The sequence below is a fragment of the Tyto alba genome, unplaced genomic scaffold, assembly GCF_018691265.1.
Source record: "Tyto alba isolate M040663 unplaced genomic scaffold, T.alba_DEE_v4.0 Super-Scaffold_22, whole genome shotgun sequence".
Lineage (NCBI taxonomy): Eukaryota > Metazoa > Chordata > Aves > Strigiformes > Tytonidae > Tyto > Tyto alba.
Genome location: NW_024881296.1, coordinates 25,892,583 through 25,908,592, shown reverse-complemented (window position 1 = coordinate 25,908,592; position 16,010 = coordinate 25,892,583). Strand labels below are relative to the sequence as shown.

General features: G+C 43.2%; 1 protein-coding gene across 3 annotated transcripts in view; it reads right to left on the bottom strand.

Annotated features, from left to right (window-relative positions):
• The window catches only part of HIVEP2 (HIVEP zinc finger 2), a 141,499-nt gene that overhangs the window by 49,939 nt on the left and 75,550 nt on the right, over positions 1-16,010 (bottom strand). For all 3 annotated transcript variants that reach the window (XM_042796249.1, XM_032983171.2, XM_032983172.2), the window contains one exon: positions 3,596-3,697. The gene's annotated coding sequence lies outside the window, so the exon portion shown is untranslated. The remainder of the gene's footprint in view (positions 1-3,595; positions 3,698-16,010) is intronic.

Genomic DNA, 16,010 nt, shown 5'->3' with positions numbered 1-16,010 from the left:
CTGCTGCCTGTAATTCAAACAAATTTACATTTCTTGTTTTTTAAATGGGTCTCTTCCACAGCAGCGTGCTCTGCAGCACAGAGCCTGCTTGCAACTCTGCTGAGGAGGAGCCAGCCGCTGATGACCTCACGCTGATGACCTCATGCTGTGCTAGGCCAGGTCCCGAGCATCTCTACTGCCCTCAGCAGCCACGCTGACCACTGGCAGGTCCTGGCCCGCAAGGCCGAACATAGGCCAGCACTGCTATTTCACTGGTGCAGTGCCAGCTACGAAAAAAAAAGATCTGTTTTTAAATCACTCTACCGAGGTATTTGCTCAGATAGCATAAACTGCAGTACGCTATATTCTACTTAAAATACGCATGAATATATATGGCTTCTATTTACAAGATATAAAATACTGCCAAAAGTATCCAGGCTTTTTAAGGATTCAGTTTTATAATATGCAATGCCGAATTTCTCCTTCACGATACCCTTATCTGTCTCTGTTCTATTTTGAAAGCGGCATTGTGCAGCACCAGAGGATTCCAAGGAGCATGGCCTTCTGATACACGGCACGTTAACACGCTGCCGGCTATCCTATAGCCACCTGTGGCTGCCCAGGAGATGCACAAAGCACGTCTTGTGTGCGGGGAAAACATGAAGCTAAGTTGTTAGATTTCACTCAACAAGCCCTGATTTTTATTTTTGGGGCGGGGGGGGGGCTCTGAACACAGGATAAATACCGCACCACAAGCGCACACCCCAACCTGCCCCCCCCACCCCCCCCACCCCAAAAGCCGAAGGGGTGCCGCAGCTCTGGCCGCTGCCGCCCCGGCACGGCGGCGATGGGCGCCGCCGGCAGCAGTTCCGTGCCCGGGCACTGGGAGCCTGGGAGGGGCAGCGCCCGTTTCTGCCTTCTCTGGATGTTGTGCAGCCTCCCTCCTCCCTCCCAGCCCAGGCTGGGGGAAGACAGGCACCGGCATGTGTTGTCCCGCCACCCTGCTCGGCAGCCTCCGGGTCGTGGAAGAAGCAGCCCGTTTGAACTCTCTCTGACTAACAGCGGGACAAGAAATGACAGCTCTCGCTTCCCCCCGAGTTTGCACACCTTGAGCTCAAACTGCCAGGAAGACACAGCCACCTCCTGTTCACACCGTCAGCAATGAGCAGCAGGATCTAGGGACAGCGTCGTAACAAAAAGAGAGACCTTGAACTTGCTTCACCCTTTGCATAGTCATTTATATTTGGGCAAAGTGGATAACAGCTCCTTTAGCACTAGGGTAGTGGCATTATATGCTCACTCGGCATTCACTTTACCCACGTATAAATAGCAGAAGGTTTCAGGCAATAGAGAATCTGGACCAGTATCTTTGAAGGATTCTCAGAGCCAAAATAAAGCAGCTAGTCCTCCACACCACAGCTTGTGCAATCCCGCTTTGCTGCAAGAATCGTTCCCTGCAGGGCGCCTGGGACGGCTGGTTTGGCAGCATTGCACGCTCCAGCCTTCAGAGAAAATGTGCCTTCCTATCACCCCATATCTAGTGGTGGAATCAGACTGCAAGCTTTCACCGGCAAAGTAGGCAGTAATAGGGTTCAGTTTCTTAATGGGAACCTTTTATTAGCTCACACAGCGAATTTACTATCAGTAAATATCAATATTTAGTGCTTGCCTTATTATCCTTAGCACACAAGGTAGTGGTACATATTATCATCGTTACAATATCATTGGTCTGAACTACATTAATTGAGAGCATCTAGTCTAAAATTCAATTGTTCCAAACAAAAAAGCAAAGCATGCCATTACTCGGCTGACACATTATCAGGGAGCATTCTCAGCGTACAGGAGCACCACACCAATAAGGGCCCAATGCACAGAAGTACCATTAAGTTATACGCTAATGAAACCTAAAAAAATTATGCCAAAACCCCATTTCAGAGAATGGCTGCCATGCTATTGTGTACCAAAGTTCTCAGTTTTCCACTTAAATCCTGCCTGGTGAGTCAGGACATGGTTAGGTTTCTGTACTGCAGGAGTATTCCATTACTCCTGCTTATAAACTTCACACGCTGTTAATGCTTCCCAAACTGGCAACAGAGCTCAGGGGTGCATGAGGACAGTTTGATTTTCCTGCTGAACTTTCAACACAAATTCCACTGGACCTCTGGCAGGGATGATGCCTTCTTTTTTGCCGACACGTTAGTTGGTAACACCCCTGCTGCCAGCCATGAGTTTGCACCCCTCGCACCCAGCCTGGTGATCCCAGGCTGCACGGAAAAATCTCAGTTAGCTCTCAGAGACTGCAGCGGGGAAAGAGCATGATGCAGATACACACAACTTCCACTGCAGGGACTTGGGGATGGATTTCCCATATAGCACCACCCTGAACTGCAGAATATTTGGGACTAGTTCCAGCTTTGAGCAAAAGTTCAAGGAATAGCCCACCTCAATTTAAACCCCTCCATTCTTTCCTTCAATTCATATAGAGAATGAAACACGGGTCAAACACCATTTACACAGTTCTGAAAAGCCTGAGGGTTTCATCTCAAAATATGTTCTGTGTTTTCTTTGAACACCTTCCCTGTAGTCATGGTATCACATGAGAATCTCTGGTGTCTCCCTTATATGCCTAGCTCCTATGGTGGCAGATAAATATTGGTTAATTTAGATTAAAAAAAAAAAAAAAAAAAAAAAAAAGAAGGCCAGTGAGAAGGATCAAACTTTTTCTTCACTTTTCACTATTTCAAGCCGGTCTCATTAAATTCTGAGGGCTAACAGTTCTCTGACCATCAAGGATGTGCCCCCACAGAGAAGACTGGAGAAGAGGAGCTTCTCTGTGCCTCAGATCTCCTACAGCAACAAAAGTAACTCTGTCTGTACTGCTCGCAGGCACAGATTTTGAGACAAACTCAATGTGAAACCTGTTCAACCTGTGACTACCAACTCAAATATACATGGAGCTGCAATGAGTAGCTGAAAATGGACCTTTTCTTGACAAGGTAAACTGGCTTCTGAACTATCTGATGACATAGTAAGACTGCTATTGGGGATCCACTAACTTTAAGCTAGCTTGGGTGTCATTATACTACAATGTCTGTACTTTCATAACTGCAGTTATGTGCTCAAGTGTTCGAGACCCAGAGAAAAAAATAAACCTTGAACAGTGTTGTCAGTGGAGCACTTGAAACAGCAAGATGGTCAAGCAGAAATCAACAATTTATACTTTAGGACACTTTAAAAATAAAAAACCCCACATGTTTCAGATGTCAAAACCCCACCCACCATTTCTTTGTGTATTTTAGAAGTACATTTTTCTATTTGGTTCAAAAAGTGTGCTCTCTGGAAGCCTGATGCAAGAACTGGATAGAGAAGGGAAAGTGGCAAACCACGTATGTGGACAAAGCAAAGACAATACTTCCAAATGAACAAAACCAAAACCTGACCCAAAAGAGAAATGCCTCTAATTTCAGCAAGAGCTGAATTCAGTTATAACAAAAGAACATGTAATCAGTATTTAAATGTGAATGACTTCCACGTGAAACCTTCTGAGAATGAAAAACTATTAACTCGGGTCTGCTCCCTCAGTTCACTCAAACCCATCCATTCTTTGCTCTCTTACCTGGCTGCTGCCATCAAAGGTGCAAGTGAGTAATGGTTCCAGTCAAGGCAATTTGGTTCACTGCTCCAGCAAATATGGCTGTTGACTCTCTCCTCCACCTATCTGGAAAACAAACATGAAAGGCTTTTAAGGATTGTGGCCAGCCCGCTGTTTGACTTTATGACCTAGTTGACATTATGGCATTGGCTACATCAATACACGTAGAACTTCAGATATTCAGTCACAGTCCTTCTTGCTAATCAGGTCTTTTTGCCTCAGAGCAATGTGGCACCAGCAACCAGCAGCTGTCCTGTGGTTTCCAGCTTGCTGTGGGCTAGAATACATGTCAACTAATATATTCCGAGGTAGAAACAATAGACATACAAGACCAAAAGGTTCATACAATGATGTATTTTCAAACACAATGCATACAACAAGCAGTGTAAACACACAAAGCATGGAAGTGCCTTTGTAGTCTATTTACCTTTAGGGCTTGCAGTTCCAGGTTTTCTGCCTAATTTCTGCCTGATTTTGAAAAGATCTTGCTCAAATCAGAATTTAGGAGCACATATTTTTTAATTAAATGCAAATACTTTCCTGTTATTAGATCAGAGCAGTGCAATTGTCTTTCTGTTTCTTTCCTGTCTAGCACTGTGCTTTAAAAGTGAGATCACCTCTAAAAATTCCCTTTCCATATGATGCTAGTCTGCTTTAGAAAATAAGTTACTAGTGTACACCATGAAAATCACTCAGAAATCTTACATCTCTCTTTACATGTGATGGTATGCTGGAAAAGACCACAAAAAGGTACAAAAGACCTTCTGTAGGCATGTATGCAGAAGTGTACGTCTGTGCATCCATGGCACAGAGCAGCAGGAGATGTGTTTGTTAATGTGTTAGACGCGTTAGACAGCTGCAGGCTGCCCTATTTACACCTGCAGGGAGGGGTTTATTGAATACATGGAGGCTACCCTTAATCAGGGCATACAGATGATGCACCAGGAACTGGAGACTCGTATCTACTTTGCACATAATAGAGCTGACTGCAATGCCTACCTCAATACTGAGACAACAAACCTTCAGTAATCTCCTAGTGATCCAACAGGCCTGCTATTCTGATTTTGTTGAAGACTGGCCTGAACACACAGCCAGCCACAGCGTGCATTTTGCCCAGGGCACTTTCTTTCAGGCTTCCCTGCGTCCTTGAATGCCCACATGTGAGATGCCACCCCAGCTGACGTGACAGGGATGGGCGATCCCTGGGTGGATGAGCTTCCTGGACAGGGCAGCATGCCAGGGGAGCACAGAGTCCCAACGAGATGTGCAGCTTGTGTCATCCCTCCTCCTGCTCTCTGCCCTGGCCATGATGTTGGGCCCGGTCTGGTCACCGTCTCGGGGCAGTCAGGTCATTGCAGCAGGAGAAGGTACCAAGGGCTTAGAAATGCCCTGGCAAAGGAGCACGCCAGAGGACTTGGGACAGGAAAATCTCAAACATAGCACACTGGACTTGCAGATCTGTGCCCATGGCCTGACCACACTGGCACCGAAGCCAACAGCAAACCTCCCTCTGCCTCCAGCGAGTGCAACAGCTGCCCACGCTGCTCTATACGCAGGGCAAGGCCTCTCCACCGTGAGGTGGGCGACATATGGCACTTCCACTGGTAGCAGGGTGTGGATGTCAGCGGGTGGAAATGGGGTGCCAAAAGCTGAAGGGTAAAGCAGGACTGAAACAGGTTAGCAGTAAAAGGCATATGCTTACGCTTTTCCCCCCCCCTTGTAATGTTTGCTATCAGCAACAAAAACAAATAGCAAATGATAATGTGTTACCGGCCGGCAATGTCAACAGTGGTCTATACAGGCATCTGAGTATATAAAATAACATATGCTCTGGCTCCAGACCCTGATGCTTTATCACATCAATGTACAGCTTTCTAGGAAATTATCTGGATGTGGAGCCAGGAACCACTTTCGAACCTTTGAACAGGCAGGGCCCAATATGGTTTTAATCTGTGGGTGAAGCCTTGGCACAGCTGGTCTCAAGGGCAAAACTCTGTTTTTAGTAGGGGCAGTATTTCACTTGCTACTTTTCCAATTGGCCTGAGAAAAGTTCTAGTCAAAAAAACAAAGCAAAGCAATAAAGCAGTCATAAGTCTTTACTCTCCCCTCCTTCAGCAGGACCTAGGCGTGCTCTGGACTGTAGTGTCCTCTGAATGGTGTAGCATGGATACCTTCCAGCCCCCAAGCAGGTCACCATGTGCTTTCACAGGCCTAACTGGCTTTAGTGATTGTGGCTACACTTGCACACAGTTGTTTTTAATTAATGTGCATTGCAAATTGGTTTATCTAATCCACAACCTAAAGACAAAGGTCTTTATTCTCATTTATACTAAATCCTCTCTATAGCACCCTGGCAGGAGCAGAGGAGACTTTCATGAAAAGAGAATGACTCCATAAGTGAAAGTTGCCATTTATAAAACACAGTCACATTGTTGCTGCTCCAGCTTCATAAAGAGTATTTAAATTGAAATCCATGAGGAACACTGTCATTCCCTTTTCCCTCACTTCTTTTTTAGCTCTTAACTGATGGGAATCAGTGTCTTCCTTCTCACTGTGGTAACCTCACTGTCTTCCACAGCATTCCTCAAAGGATATCTTAGCATCCAATCCAAGTGTGGAAAACTCCCCCTGATTTCAGTGAAGGCTGGATCAGTTTCTGAGTCTTTAAGAAGCATAATTGTTACATACAGTTAGGCAAAATATTATCCAGAGCAATATCTGGTTAAGGACAGTAAGATTTTGTCTAGGCAGTGCTACTGCATCTCCCTACTAACCTGCCATTTTACAGCAGCACTGACACACTCTGATCAAACAGCCACAGTCTGATCAAAACAGGACACAGTCTGAACAAACAGCCAACCTGCAGAACCTCTAACAATCCCAGATAATGCATGTGTCATCAAACAGGATTTTACTGCCCAATTAAGGCTCCCAGAGGCATCGTCGTGATACTAAAACCAGGAACTTTTAATTTGTTTTTATCACTGGATTAGTAAAAATTTGTGCAATCCTTGGTTCTTTGGCAGCAAACGTAAACGAGTGTGCCTTTAACGACTGCCCACCAAAGACAGACAGCAACGCAGCTACGACTGCTGAGCATTTGCTAGTGCTTGGTCGTATCTGGTCATGACTCTCCTAATCTGCTGCCGTTGTTTGACAGCCACGGCGACTAAGATTAAACAAGCACATCAGAAGGGAAACGAGCGTATGAGAAGCATGGTGTGTCTTACTGCTTGGAAGAGTTTTTTTCAATTTGAACTTTGTATCTCAGACACTCAGGGATTAGCCTTTTACATGGGACCTGGAAACACACAGGCAGAAGCGCTCTGATAATGACTCTTACACCATCTGCTTTTGAAAGGCTGCTAGCTTCTCCCTTGGCAGCTCCCATAATCATTTAGTAATTGTAAAACTACACCTTCAGTCATGGAAACAAAAATGTAGCAATAGGCATCAGCATCATCTGACCGTAAAGATTAATTCGTTTCATCGATTAACAAGAAGGACTTTGTCTCATATTACTTCTTATATATCTGTTACACTGACACTGTAAGGTCAGTTGGGGTTAGGGGAGTGACAGGGAGATTCCTGTGCACTTTACAAGGTAAAAAATATCAGAAATCTCATGTGTATTTTAATCAAAAACTAAAGTTTACGGAAAGCAACTGGGTAATATTTTTTTTACTGCTAATTATTCAAAGGTTCTGAAATATCACAATAAATGAGTGAAATTGCCTCAAGAATGCAAAGGACAAATAAAGCCATGCGCATGTTACTCCTTAACTGGCTTGCAGCAGATAGCATTCCAGCACAGACTGCACCTTACCATGGTTTGGGAATTTACCTAAAGCCTCAGTTTGACCAGGTCTATAAGAAAGCCAGGTGCCATTTAATTTGCAGCCAGGTTCCAGGATTATATGGACAATTTGTACCAAAGAAGAGCCAGGCAACACAGGTAGAAAAATGTGTGCACTTCTGCAGCACACCACCCAAGAGCTTGAATTCATGGCTAGTAATTCAAAGCAGTGAGGCTATATGCAAATCTCCCACTTCTTCTCCATGGGTTCAAATCCCCATTTATAGATGTTTTCTTACTAAATACAATTAACTGTCCATGCAAGCTTCCGTACTGTAGTATGTAGAGACTGTGAACCCAATCTGTGGATTTTCTAATGCCCTCTTTGCCCCCTTTCTCCTTTTCAAACACATAAAGTCCAGGGAACTTTGTGAATTATGGTCTGTAATGGAAGAAGTAAGAAGTCTAAAATTTGCTTGATTGCAGCTATGATGCATTAAGCTCCAGGCATCAATCTCAATCTCAGTACTTTTTCTCTGAAAGGGCAATATTTTACAGTTATCACTCTCTAAACAAAGCACAATTTATTATACACACAATTTGATAGCTACAGCAGCTAAGACTAGAAGCAGAAATGTCTTCCTACTTGAGGAAGGTAAAAGCAATGTCATACTTTAAATTGACTTCATATGATCAATGGCAGAACACAATCATCTGAGAAATGATGTGCATGTCCTGATCAAATGCAGTCATATGGTATGCAATTGAATTTGGAAAAAGTAGAAGAAAATGATTCCCATTACTTCACGGGTGTTCTTAATGTGTTCACACAAATCATCTGAGAATAGATGAACTAAAATACTTAGTGTCTCTACCTTTGCCCTCTTAATTCCAGGTCATTCTAGCAGCTCTCAATACTGCAGAAGTATGTTTTGCTACAAGCAGTTTGATGAAATTAATACATCAAATCTTGAAATACCTCCGAAGTTAAAGGGATATAATTTATTTTTTGAATTAAATGTCTCTATGCTGTAAACATTTTCGTCTTCATTACTAAAACAGAAAAACATTTGAAGCCTAATCTATTTTTCAGTATATATGCTTTTTCGTTTTCCACATTTTTCTGAACAGGAGTGTGATAGCCCATTTAAATTTTGTTTATTGATAGCTTTTCTTCATTTTGGTATCCTGCATCATAGCACCATGTTGCAGAGCTGGATGCAAAGAGCACCAAGAAATCTTTTAAAGATTTTAATTTGTTGAAATTTACACATTCATGAATTTATATGCATGCATACATGTGTGTATATGCATAAATATATGTATGTATACATGCATATGTGTGCATGTATACATATTATATAAATTAAAATAGCCATATTTATTAACATGCGTGTGTTAGTGGAGCTGGTTTTATTGTCTCTCAGGCTCTGCAGAAAGTTAGCAATCAGAACAAAATTTACCTAAAAGATGTATCATGCCAAATGAGTTTTGGAACATCACCTATGAACTTTATTTGTTTACTTTTCACATAGGTGATTCACTTTATTAAAATCAAGCACATAATTCCTTCTTTGGATCCTCCCTACATTATCTCCTCTATCCCCAGAGCCCAGTCTGCGCAGGATCTTATTTTGCTGCCACTGCTGGAACTATGATTTTGGGTTACTTTTTTTCACTTCAGCCGGGAGCTAAATTAGCAAAAGCACATCTCCCTAAGTATAGGTCCATAACCTCACTGCAAATAACAGTTTAGACACTGTCAGCTGAGATCAGTGCCCTCACTAACCAGGTCTGATGCTTTTAGACAATGGTCAGGCTGACAATTGACACAGTGTCCATATACACACATTGCTCAACCCATTTGCCTAGACTGCTGTTGCCAGAAGCAGGCTGTTTCTGCAGGCAGCTGGCAGCAAGATGCAAGTACATCTGGTGATCCTCTGAGAGTGGGCAGAGAAAGCAAAAACATCAGGTCTCAACAGAGCCCAAGATAGTATTCCAGGTAAAGCTCATGCTCTATGCAATCCACACAGGCTTCACCAAAATCACCACGAGGAACCTCCTACACCGGGTGCCTTGGCTTTCCTTCCCTCTTTGAATGGCTACCCTGCTATGACATCTATGCGTTGGGAAAAAACAATACGGATGGGCACACAATGAAGAAACCAAGGCAGAGCCACTCGTGACCACCAAGGAGGCAGGCTGCAACATGGCAGGTGTCCTACAAGCCCATGACAATCACTTGAGCTGTCAAAATTATCTCCACCTCCACAGAAAGACCATCACAAGTTCAAGTCCATGGCAGAGTGATGGCAGCGGACAATCTCAGCAGTAAATGAAAGCTAACTTGCCCCATAGAAGTTGGCAACTAGTCAGGTGTGCAGGATACTGGAAGTGTGATGCCTGGGAACAACAGAGATTTGACAGCGGGGAAAATGATCTAAGGACTTGGGGTCTGTTTAGAGTTCTGGTTGTTGTTACCTTCCAAATCTAAGCCAATGTTGGCTATAAAATAAAACTAAGACCTCAGTGAGACTGGTTTGAAGTCAAAGCACAGACTTCTTTCAAGGTGTTCTGGATTTACACCAGGTAATCCGAGATCAGTCTCTGACACTATGCTCCTGGTTTGCAATGACAGCTTGTACAGCACAGGATATGTTACTGTGGTTTCAGGTTGGCAGCCACAATGAAGCATCATCACTGGCGGTGGTCATTTGTCTTAAAAATTTGTATGGGCCACCAAAACACCTCTGACCACATACTTTGTTAGCACTTCTGCAGGACGCTGTGTGACTTCTTTACAAGGAGATGAGTGCTCTATCTCACTATCCCTTGTTATTGCCACATCTAGAAAGGGAATGTTTAAAATGTCCTCCTTCCCAGTACCTCCATGCTGGTCCTCCAGGTCTAAAGACAGACAAGAGAAAAGCAGCAGTGGAGTCTTTGGTCCTCCTCAGTGGGGCAAGATCCCTCTGCACTGATGTCACTCCACTCTTGGTGTGTGCTCAGTAAGTCAGTAATTTGTCATGAGCGTGGGCCCTATCCATACATGGCAGGCTGGGGGAGGAATGACCTCAAACTCCGCTTCTAATCCAGGGGGCGTTGCTAAAGCGCAGTGTTTGAGTTTGATGCATGAAGCGGAGAGATATTTTCAGCTCCTGAATCACACTTTTGGCTCCACAGTTAACTTGCACTTCTCCTTAGTTTTGTTTGCAATTTTTCACCTTCTGCAATCACCACTGACTTTCAGAAAAAGAAAACAAGCTGGTATGTTAAAGAAAAAACCCAAATGGGCATAAATATGAAGATTTTGTAAAAATCACTTTTATTTTAATAACCTCTATTTTATACTCTTGCATATGTGAAGGAGTGGAGTTAAAAAAAATAATAACAGATTACTGGTGCATCACAAATGTCTGGTTTCTTTATTTCACATTCTAAAGATATGCTGCCAGTGAATGTTTTCTAATGATTTTGGTGTCCAACACAAGAATGAAACAGTCTGAAAAATGGGCAGTGCAATAGCAAGCAGTTAGACTGAATACAACTGTAGGACAGCTTTTAGCTATATATTCCTGTAGCTAAAGCAAAAATATTTTTCTATACTTGTCCCATGAAACCATATTGACTTGACCACAATTCACAACCATAATTTGAATCTGGCAGTAATGAGAAAGCAAAACCTCATTTTACAATACAAAGGGAATACGTTTTAATTGGAATATCCTGCCAATTGGCTGCATCACCTCTGTCACTGTGGCCTGAGTCTACTCTCACTGAATTCAGTGGGAAAGCTCTAGCAGACAAATTATGCAACCTCAGTCACAGCTAAGCAAGTCACTTAAGCATATGCTTAATTCCATCTCTAATCAGTAAAGCCAATTCAGCAAAGCATGTGCTCAAGTCTAAAGTGAATAGATGGTGTGCATCCTTCTGAATGTGGGTTTTTCACAGACTGAGAATGTTGCACAAAACTTCCCTCGATTTCCTTTAGAGCTCATCATGCTGAAGGAAGGTAGAATTCAGCTGTTAATCAAACTGTCACTCATGCATGTAAAATACTAGTATTTTGAATTCATTCATAGATTGGTTAAGAGAAAACAAATTCAAAAGAAGCCATGGGACATGTCTTTGGAACGGACACATACATATGTACATACATACTACCTATGGATTGCAAAGAACTGCAGAGGTAGAAGAAGGTAACACAGAAAAGATGAGGTAAGAAGCTACCATCAGAAATCCCATGCATCCAGAATTGCTGATGAGCCTCTCTGAGCCTTTTCACATAGTGAACTGGGAGCTTTCTTACCCACTGGGAGAAGAGTGGAAAATACTAGGCGTTTCACCTCCTCTGTTTCCATTTCTCTCCCATGGAATGAGGAAAATAGAGGCAATGAACATACCACTTTGATAAGGAATGTGGCTCCTTCCTTGATGCACGGAAGTAACCGGGCAGCCTCTACAGATGTCTGAAACCTTTTCTTTTCCTTTAAATTTCCTTTAGTCTGCTACATTAATCTAACAGAGACAACTTCCAGGCAAGCACAGATTCCCCAGGAGCATTCCTTGACTGCAGACAAGTGGGAAAGGAAAAGCCTGTTGCAAACAGCAGGGCTGTAACCGGTCACAGGGAATTTACGCTCAGCAGCAGACCACACCGCTTGTCTGACTCTGCCCTTCTCTCCAGATGAAGAGGCCTTGCCTACCTTTACATTTCATCTCAGAGATCAGGAATCAATTACGGATGCTGTGGGGCTGCCCTCAATTATGCTCAGCTGCCCGAGGCTGCTTCCTCCCAAGTGGGTCCCCCAGCCGAGGGCTGGGGGGGAAGTGTGGGGAGGGGAGGGCCAGGCCCTACCTGTTCTCCAGATCCTCCAGGCTGCTGGAGATGGCCAGCGTGGGATCAACCCTCTGATTTGTTCTCTGGGATTACAATCTGTCCCTGCCGTGAAGGCACTGTGAGCTGCAGAATATAAATACTTGCAGAAATTAAACAACTCCAGCAAAATACACATTATGCAAACATCTCCTCTTCCCAGATGACACAACATGGAGCACCAAGCACAAACAAAAACCAACCAAACAAAGCACGGAGGCATTGTGGAAATAAAATCATTTAGCAAAGAGCTCCTCTGCTCTCCTTACAGCCATTAGGACAGCGATAATGCTGAAATGGCTGGCCAGCCCTGAAAATTGGATAAACTGAGACACAGAAGAGACAATTGAAAGAAGGGAGACAGACAGCAAAAATAAGTGAGACAACAGATGGAAAACAGAAATGCAATGTCTAAACTGCAGCTGTAATTCTGCTAGTAACGAGCATGTTTAAGAATAGTTTGGCTTGCACTCCTATTTTGGAGAGGGCAAGAGTTTCCTTTTAAAAAACCCCAACTTGTTAGCAAAACTGTCGTAGGTTCTCCCCAGATAGTTTATGGGACAGGAAAATTATTTCTCTCCATACCTAGGAGTGAAACAATACTTCTAAGAAAGGTCAAAATTATGACACCCTCTTGTGTCCTACTTATCCTAGTACTGTTGGGGATGGAGAGAGGGGGTCACATAATTAAAATTTATACCCACAAGTGCAAGAGCTGTGTTTTAGCTGCTGCTGGCCAGGGGTCAGCCACAGGAATTGTGAAGAGCTCTCCTGTGGCAGCACAGCTTCCTTAGCCTTTCTCCTTTAGTAGCATGAGTATTACAATTAGGCAGTTATTGTTCTAGCAAGATTTTTATAGACTAATTTGGCAGTGTTTCTAGCATGGTTTTAGCATAGTTTTGATAACACACTAGTATGGGAAAGTAGGATTTCCACATTGGCCAAAGAAACAGTTGTGGCAAGACTACCTATTTTTAACACGGTTTATTCCTAGCACTATTTCAGACACAGCATTTTCTCTGCCATCTGTTGACACAGTTGTTCTGTTTCTTTAAAGACACAGTTGTCTGTCTCTTGGGGAAAAAAAACACAACACCTTCAATAGTTGCAGAGAAAAAACATGAGACTGAAACCCAATCAAACAGTGATCTGGTCAAAAGGTAATGCTGGCAAAGTGTTATGACTGAAATATAGAGCAATTCTTCAGATGCCTCTTAAAATTTACATCACGTTTTGGCCTCTGTGATATTTTAAGTGTGACTGGATTTTTAAAATTCAAATCTGGTATACTCAACAACTAACTAAGATGGTTTATTGATCTAAGGAGTCTGACTGCGAACCTGCCATTGGACTGACAAACCAGGTTGCTCAGGAGAAATGCTGCCACAAAAGCACAGGGCAAGATGCATACACTTTCTTTAAAAAAGGAAGGAAAATATAATGAGAGCACCAAGGGGTTAAAAAACAAATCCCAAAGTCTGATAAAAATTAAACTGGTATAACAGGACAAAACATTAAACAATTCTTCTGACACTTGGGTTGCCAGGCTGTTTTCTCTGATTTTTGATGGTAATTTTTTTTCCTCATTGGACCACTGGAGCTCATGGTTATGATCTCCCAGGCAATCTGAACACTTTATCTCCTTTCAAAGGCATTTCAGGCAGCTTGAGAGTTTGTAGGTGAAAACAAATAAAACTGAAGCGTGGCTGAGGTGGGACCTCTGCAGATCACTAAAGCAACATCAGTTCTTGTAGGGCAGCCTATTTGCTGGGAAAGTTGCAATAAGAAAACCTGATATATTAAAGGTCAAGACTCCAATACAGAGCAGACTCATCTGTATTGTGTTTTAATTTCTTTTTACGCTGAGAGGTGCTTAGGGACCTGAAGAGGTGACAGAAAGATAAATCATGCATGACAAACTGGAGTAGAAGACATGGCTGTATCCAGAATAGGATAGCTCTGCTGGCACAGCTGTCCTAGCAAACTGTACCGATAGTGTGTTCCCAGCACAGTCTTCACTCATACCAATAAAATCATGTTATCTGCTGGCACAGCTTTTTTTCCCGAGGTCCCTCTTCCCTCATCCAGCAAGCAAAAAGTGTTTCAGTAAAAGTAAAGGTTTGTCCTAAATGTATCCATAGTGAGAGCTTTTGTGTCAGTCAGGGATCAAATCAAGGATCAAGCCTCTTTACACCTTTGGCCAAGACAGCAATGACAGCAAAAATATGTAAAAGAAGCATGTTCTTCCTTCAACTAGAGTGAGAAGTCCTTTGCAAAGACTTCAATAATGGCTTCTGCCACTAACGGGAATCCTACTGTCTCATTCACTTTTGCAGAAATGCAGAGATAAAATGTCTCACCATGCATGCCCTGATCTGAAAGGTTATGGTATTTCCACACACAAAGGAAGTCCCCAGCACACCTACTACTGACCCCAACTGCTGCTCCACCACCATTTTGGAGGAGAAAACTCACCCACCCGGCCCTGCCAGCGAGGCTCAGCCCGGGATGAGCACCCTTCCCTGGAGCCACAGGAAGGGGGAAGCAGACAGCGAGCTTGGTGCCACTGCCTTCTGCAGGCACAGCCTTCTCCCTGGGTGGAGAAGGGGGGACCACGATGTAGAGCAACATGGGAAAAATTATGCCAAACCAAGTGCCTCTGACTAGGTGGGCAGCTTTAAGAGAACAACCCCATTCACTAAGATCATGAAAATCACAGCTGATTTAGTATGTATTTAAAAAGAAATTTGTGGATCTGCTTTCAGGAGCTGTGTGAAAAGATATTTTCCAGGTGTGCTATATGGTATGATCTACTGGTCACAATCACCCAAGTGATTTAAGATTTTAACACTTTTGTCTATGATTTTCATAAGAGAACAGGAGGTAACTTTAACATGCCCTCAAGGAAATTAAGATCAGTGAGGGACCTGGCAGCATATTCATACATGGTTTTCAGCCTGTTAAAAGGGCTTACCTGCTTACCTGCCTTTGGTTTGGCAACGTACTAGAGCTGTGGTCCTTGGACACCCAATATTATCTAATTTCTTTACCAGACATGCAGTACACATTTCTGGAAGTTTGGGCCTAAACCAGACTACAATGGTTTCCATGGGCAGGAAGCTTGAAGGTTTGGGATTGAAACAGCAGGAGGTTGAAAAGAAAATTGAGGACCTGGTAATAACAACTGATGGACCTGACACAATCATCACCAAGAACACTGCATCTCTGAAAAATGTAATCAACAGCTTGGAGAATAATCTGAGATAAAAGACTAGGTTTTGGAGGACAGTGGAAAACTCCTGCAAGTACAGTTACAAGTCAGGTTCTGGCTTACTTTTGCATTTGAATTTCAACCAGTTCTCCACTGCATCATGTAGGAACACACAAAACACAAAAGCTTGAAGCTATCCAATCCACCCCAGCATGTCTCATTTAAAGGAAAACTGCTGCTAGCTAAGACCTATGACAGAAGCCCTCTTCCTCTAGTTGTGGAAGCTGAAGGTGCTCCTGTCCCCACTTGCTCTTTGCTAGCTGGAGGCTCACATTTTCCTACCTCAGTGAGTGTAAGCTCTTCACTGACCTTCAACCAAAGTTAACCCAGATGGATTTGCCTGGTGTAGGAAACAGAGCACTTCCACTGGTTTTTCAACGAGTGGTGGAGTAGTAATTTCCAGCTAGTAAACAATGATGATCCATGGATA